This window comes from Otolemur garnettii, unplaced genomic scaffold (genome assembly GCF_000181295.1).
Source record: "Otolemur garnettii isolate 467f Iridium unplaced genomic scaffold, OtoGar3 scaffold00013, whole genome shotgun sequence".
Taxonomy (NCBI): domain Eukaryota; kingdom Metazoa; phylum Chordata; class Mammalia; order Primates; family Galagidae; genus Otolemur; species Otolemur garnettii.
The window spans coordinates 17,344,879-17,350,620 of NW_003852408.1; the positions used below are offsets into that span (position 1 = coordinate 17,344,879).

The following is a 5,742-nucleotide window of genomic DNA, read 5'->3' on the forward strand; positions in this document are numbered from 1 at the left end:
ATTCACCTGTACCCCTATAAGGTAAACCTCAGAAGTGATCCCTCCAAACCCCCTCCCTCCACCCATACCTTGATTTTTTATAGTTGGCTCCTGTTACATTTTAGTTTGATTTCTGCAAAGCAGGACTTACAAAATCAGACTTTTTGGGGTCATCTTTGTCATCTCCATATACGTATTATATGTGCATGTAAACTATTGTAATCTTTTTTTTTTATTATTGTTGGGGATTCATTTGAGGGTACAAGAAACCAGGTTCCACTGATTGCATTTGTTAGGTAAAGTCCCTCTTACAATCGTATCTTAAGCTATTGTAATCTTAACATTATAATGTTGTTAATGCTTCATGGATATAAGGAGATAGTATAATTATTATTTTTTATCCATTTTTCTCACTGATACATAGAATTTCTACATTTGCTTTCTGGAATTTTCTGACCATCCAGCAAGCATTCCGTTATATTGGTAGAAAATTTTTCTTCTAACCATAAGGATGATTTATCTTTTTGTTTTTTAGACAGTCTTACTATGTAGCCCTCAGTAGAGTGCTGTGGCATCACAGCTCATACAACCTCAAACTCTTGGGCTTACATGATTCTCTTGCCTCAGCCTCCCAAGCAGCTGGGACTAATAGGCCCCTGTCACAACACCCAGCTATTTTTTGTAGTTGTTATTGTCCTGGGCCGGATTCCAACCCGCCAGCCTTGGTGTATGTGGCTGGTGCCTTAACCACTGTGCTACAGACGCTGAGCCAGGATCATTTATCTTTATTAGTGAGGATTCCTAGGCCCTGGGGCCAGGGCCAGGGTGTGGCAAACTCTTTTCTTTTTTTTTTTATTTTATTATTAAACTCTTTTCTTAAAGGGGCAGTTGGAGTAAATGTTCTCATCTTTTAGGCCAAAACGTCTCTGTCACAGGTATTCAGACCTGTCCTGAGAGTGCAAAAGCAGCCATGGACAATATGGCAGCCAGTAAAACTTTCCATGCAGAATCAGGGCCAGCGGGCAGGCCATAGTGTGCCCGTTCTTGGTCTAGGCATGGAAAAATCCCATAATGGAACACGAAGAAGGGAAAAAATGGTGGCGTGACGCTGTCTTGGTAAATTGTTGTCATCGTCATGTTCAAGATTGCTTCATACAAGTTTTGTCACTTTATCAGTTTCTTGGGGTATTGCCAGAGTTAAAATCTATTTTGATTCTCTAGGAGTTAATTATCAAATACTATTATTGTCTCCAGTTGTCATATTCTGTTACAGTACATTGAGGAGAAGTTAATTAGTTTTTATTTTTTAAATGATGGATTAACAATAGTGTTCTTTTAAAACATTATGAGTTGAATGTATGATTCAGCTCAGCTTGATTTTTAATAGTAAGACAAACTCTTGATTTTAATAATACGAGAAATGCTTGCACAAAAAAAAATCAGTCGGATGTGTCAGTTTATTTACGTTATAAAACAGTTTCATCTGATTCCTGTCTTGATGTTCTCATTCGTAGCCAAGAAGGAATCGTCTATGTGTATTAGAAACTCACCGACCTCAGTTCTGCCCTCTCACCTCTCTTTTGTACCCACCTACTTCAGAAAAGGATTTGAAGTGTTCCTAAACTTGAATACTACTATGCTACTAACACTACTCCTCGGTACCTATAAAACGGAAGATGGGAACAGGGAGAGAGGGGAGAGTTACTACCTCTGTGTCGTGATTATAGATTTGGTGGCCTTGAACACAGCCAAAGCAAATAATGGGAAGTGCCAGGTGTTGGGCTGTCAGGTGTGTCCGGGGGCAGTGGTTGCAGTTATTTCCCCTAACGCAAGCCAGGAGCTCCGCAGTTTCCAGTTTCACTTGTTCCTCCCAGGCCTGAGGGACGTGTGGTTGCCCTGTGCACACTTGATACTTGCACTAAGGACAGAGAACCCGGTAGCAGTTTGTTCTCTTAGGCTAAGTTACCCCTGTGCTGGTAGGGCTTTACCTACTGCTCTCTGAACTTGGGAACATACTAATAACAATTTTTAAGTATCTTGCCTTAAACCTACCTGTGGGCATCACTGAAGGCCATAACCTTCACCCTGGCGGCAGCTGCTTTTCTTTCCTTGCCCTCACCACCCGGATTAATTTTCTCTTGCAGCTGAAATGAATGAGCACACAATGCAAAGTCCTTTCCTCACAGTCCTGCAGGTCTATGCATGCGTCTCCGAGACTAAAAGCAGTTGACCAGCTTTGCCTTTCTGGCTGTTGTAGAAGATGCACTTACTTGTCCATTGGGATTGTTGGCAGAAACCGCATGTTCTTGGGCTGAGACTGAGATCCAGTTTCCTTGCTGGCTTTCCGCTGAGGGCTGTTTGCACGTGCTAGAGACTGTCATATTTTACTTCATGGCCCTCTGCCTCCTTCTTCAAACCCAGCAACGGCAGGTTGAGTCCTTCTCATATCTCATCTTCCAGGCATAGCCTGGAAAGCGCTCTGCTTTTAAGTGCTCAATTGACTAAACTGGGGCATCTGGACAATGCAGTGGACTCCTCTTTCAAGGTGCAGACCCTTAGTTGATGTGGGCATTTTGGGGGGAGGGGGAGTCATTGTCCTGACCCCACCACTGAAGCAGCCTCCTCACTTCTTGCCTGTCTCCTATTGTATTTCCTGTGTCTGCGTGACATCCAGAGTCATTTGACATAGGTCAGAGCTCATCATTGCTCTGCTTTCCTGCCAGTAATTCTTCTATATATCCTTCTTCCGATTTAAATACCTCTGTAACTCATGTTCCTGTTTGAGTGTCTGTGTCACCTGTGGTTAAAATGTTACTGAGAATATTGTGTGGGGTTTTATGAGACGGCATTATGCCTAAATAGAAACTGAAATAAACACTCATTTATTCTTCTGATTAGATAAAACACAAAATGCTAAAAATCTGGAGAAAATTTTGTTTTTTTAATATGTTACCTTTGCTTCAAAATTCTTAGGTACTGAAATAAGTGCCTCCTTGCCCGCCAGTTCTCTAGTACAGATGCTAAAAATGGCAAGGATTACTTATAATTTAGGCCACATAGACATAATAGATAATATTTTGAAGGCCTGGTGCACCTAGAATGTAACAAGGGTGGCAAGGATCCCCTGGCTAGAGAGAAAGTCCTTTGGGAGGAGTCTTCTTCAGGGTTTGATTCTGTAATTCATACACTTCCACGCAGTCATGTTTGACTGTGTTATTAGTATGTATTCTTTATCCTAGCCCATGAGAGGGAACAAAGGACACAGAAGCACACTGGCATTTGGGATTTTGTCAAGATTTTGATTTCTGGAACATTTCTTGGAGTCAGTGTTCATTTTTGCCTATATCACCCACCACATATGTAAAGTCTGCTTGGCAATACCACTGACTTTCTGGGCTGTTGGGCGGGTCGTCAGAATCACCTCCTGTGCTGTGCTTCACTTTGTACCATTAAGTTACTAGATTAAAAGTTTGTGGTGACTGTGCATTGAGCAAGTCTGTTGGAGCCATTTTTCTCTGGGTCACATTCTGGTAATTCTTACAATATCCAAACCTTTAATTATTACCATATATTTTATGTGATTAATGGCCTTTGATGTTACTATTGTAATTGTCTTGGGGTGCCACAAACTGCACCCAGATTGTGTAACGAGCTTAATTGATAAATGTTGTATGTGTTCTGACTTTTCCACTGTCCAGCCATTCCCTCTTTTCACCCCCCTCTTATTTTCTGAGATACAATATTGAAATTAGGCCAATTAATAACCCTACAATGGCCTCTGAATGTTCCAGTGGAAGGAAAAGTCAGCAGTTCTCTCACCTTGAATCAAAAGCTAGGAATGATTAAACTTTGTCAGGAGGGCCCGTGGAAAGCTGAGGTGGGGTGAAAGCTAGGCCTTTTGTGCCAAAGAGATAAAGTGTGAATGCAAAGGAACGTTCTGGAAGGAAATTAAAAATGCTGCTCCAGTGAATACACAAATGATCTGGAAGTGGAACAGTCGTATTACTGGTATGGAGAAGGTTTGAGTATTCTGGATGGAAGAACAAACCAGCCACACAGCATTCCCAGAAGCCAGAGCCTAATCCAGAGCAAGGTTCTAACTCTCTTTAATTCTTTGAAGGCTGAAAGGGTGAGGAAGCTGCAGGAGAAAAGTTTGAAGGTAGCAGAGTTTGATTCATGAGGTTTAAGGGAAGAAGCCGTCTCCATAACAGAGAAGTGCAAAGTGAAACAGCAATTTTTTCACAAGGTCTAACTAGGATAATTGATGAAGGCGGCATACTAAATAACAGATCTCAGTGTAGGTCAAATAGCCTTCCACTGGAAGAAGATGCTGTCTAGAACTGTCCTGCTGGAAGGAAGTCAAGCCTGGCTTCAAAGCTTCAAAGGACAGGCTGACTCTCCAGTGAAGAGCTAATAAGTGGAAGCCAGCGTTCATTTACCATTCCCCAGATCTAGTGCTCTTAAGAATTATGTTAAATCTACCCTGCCTGTGTTCTATAAATGAAACAACACCACCTGGATGACAGCACATCTGTTTTCACTGTGATTCACTGAATATTTTAAGCCCATTGATTGAGATCTACTGCTCAGAAAAAGATCCCTTCCGTAATATTATTGCTCATTATGAGTGCGTCTGGACACCCCAGGCTCTGATGGAGATGCGCAAGGAAAATAAGGTCGTTTTCATGCCTGTAAACACATCTATTCTGCAGCCCGTGGATCAAGGAATAATTTTGACTTTTAAGTTATCTTCTTTATTTTTAAGTGTGTTTTTTTAATTGAAAAACTAACAAACTGTCCAGTTATTTTCTCCCTAAAAAATCCACAGTGTGGGTGGAACTAAATTGTTAGGCAATATATTAAAAACACCACATTGAGGACCACCACAATGAGTCCTCGGATCTGACTGTGAGAGCCGCGCTACACCTGGGTGAATCAGTACCAGTGTGCTCCTTGGCTGTGGGAGGTGGGAAGGGCTCCTGATGACCCACTCAGAACATTTACTTCATGGAGCCTTTCTCCAGCTTCCAGCTCATGAATTAAGATAATATTTTAATGCTATTTCAGAAAACTTCTTACAAGTTGTCTTATGGACTATTAAAAGGTTACTAAAGTTGACTGGGAAATAAACTAGGCAGAAATCACTTTATAAAAAAGAGGGAAAACCCAAAATGCCACTTCTATGGAGAACCCACAGTTCAGTTTTTTTTTTTGAGACAGAGTCTCGAGCTGTCGCCTTGGGTAGAGTGCCATGGCATCACAGCTCACAGCAACCACCAACTCCTGGCTTAAGTGATTCTCTTGCCTTAGCCTCCCAAGTAGTTGGGACTACAGGCACCTGCCACAATGCCAGCTATTTTTCTTTTGCTTGTAGTTGTCATTGTTGTTTGGTAGACCCGGGCCAGATTTGAACCCGCCAGCTCTGGAGTATGTGGCTGACACCTCAGCCGCTTGAGCTACAGGTGCTGAGCCATCCACAGTTCAGTTTTATTCAGAGGAAAGGAAAAAGAAACTTTCCATCATATTAGAAGAAAGTCAGCCATAAGTTTATAGTCTGCACTCAAATTCCACATGCAGTAAGGGTAATATTTGCCGTGTTTGCCTACTGTTTATCTAATATTAACAATTATAAACAGAGTGGTGCGACTGATATTTGGAACAGTCCTTACAGTGTTACGGCGTCAGTCTGAACATTTCACTTTGTGTACCTGGGCTTCTTCCACCTCACAAGTTTTCCTCTGATCATATTGGCAATAGTCTTGC

At 41.8% G+C, this 5,742-nt stretch overlaps 1 protein-coding gene across 1 annotated transcript in view; it reads left to right on the top strand.

Moving 5' to 3' along the window:
* Positions 1-5,742, top strand: part of BARD1 (BRCA1 associated RING domain 1) — a 129,354-nt gene that overhangs the window by 50,130 nt on the left and 73,482 nt on the right. The gene's annotated exons all lie outside the window — the stretch shown is intronic.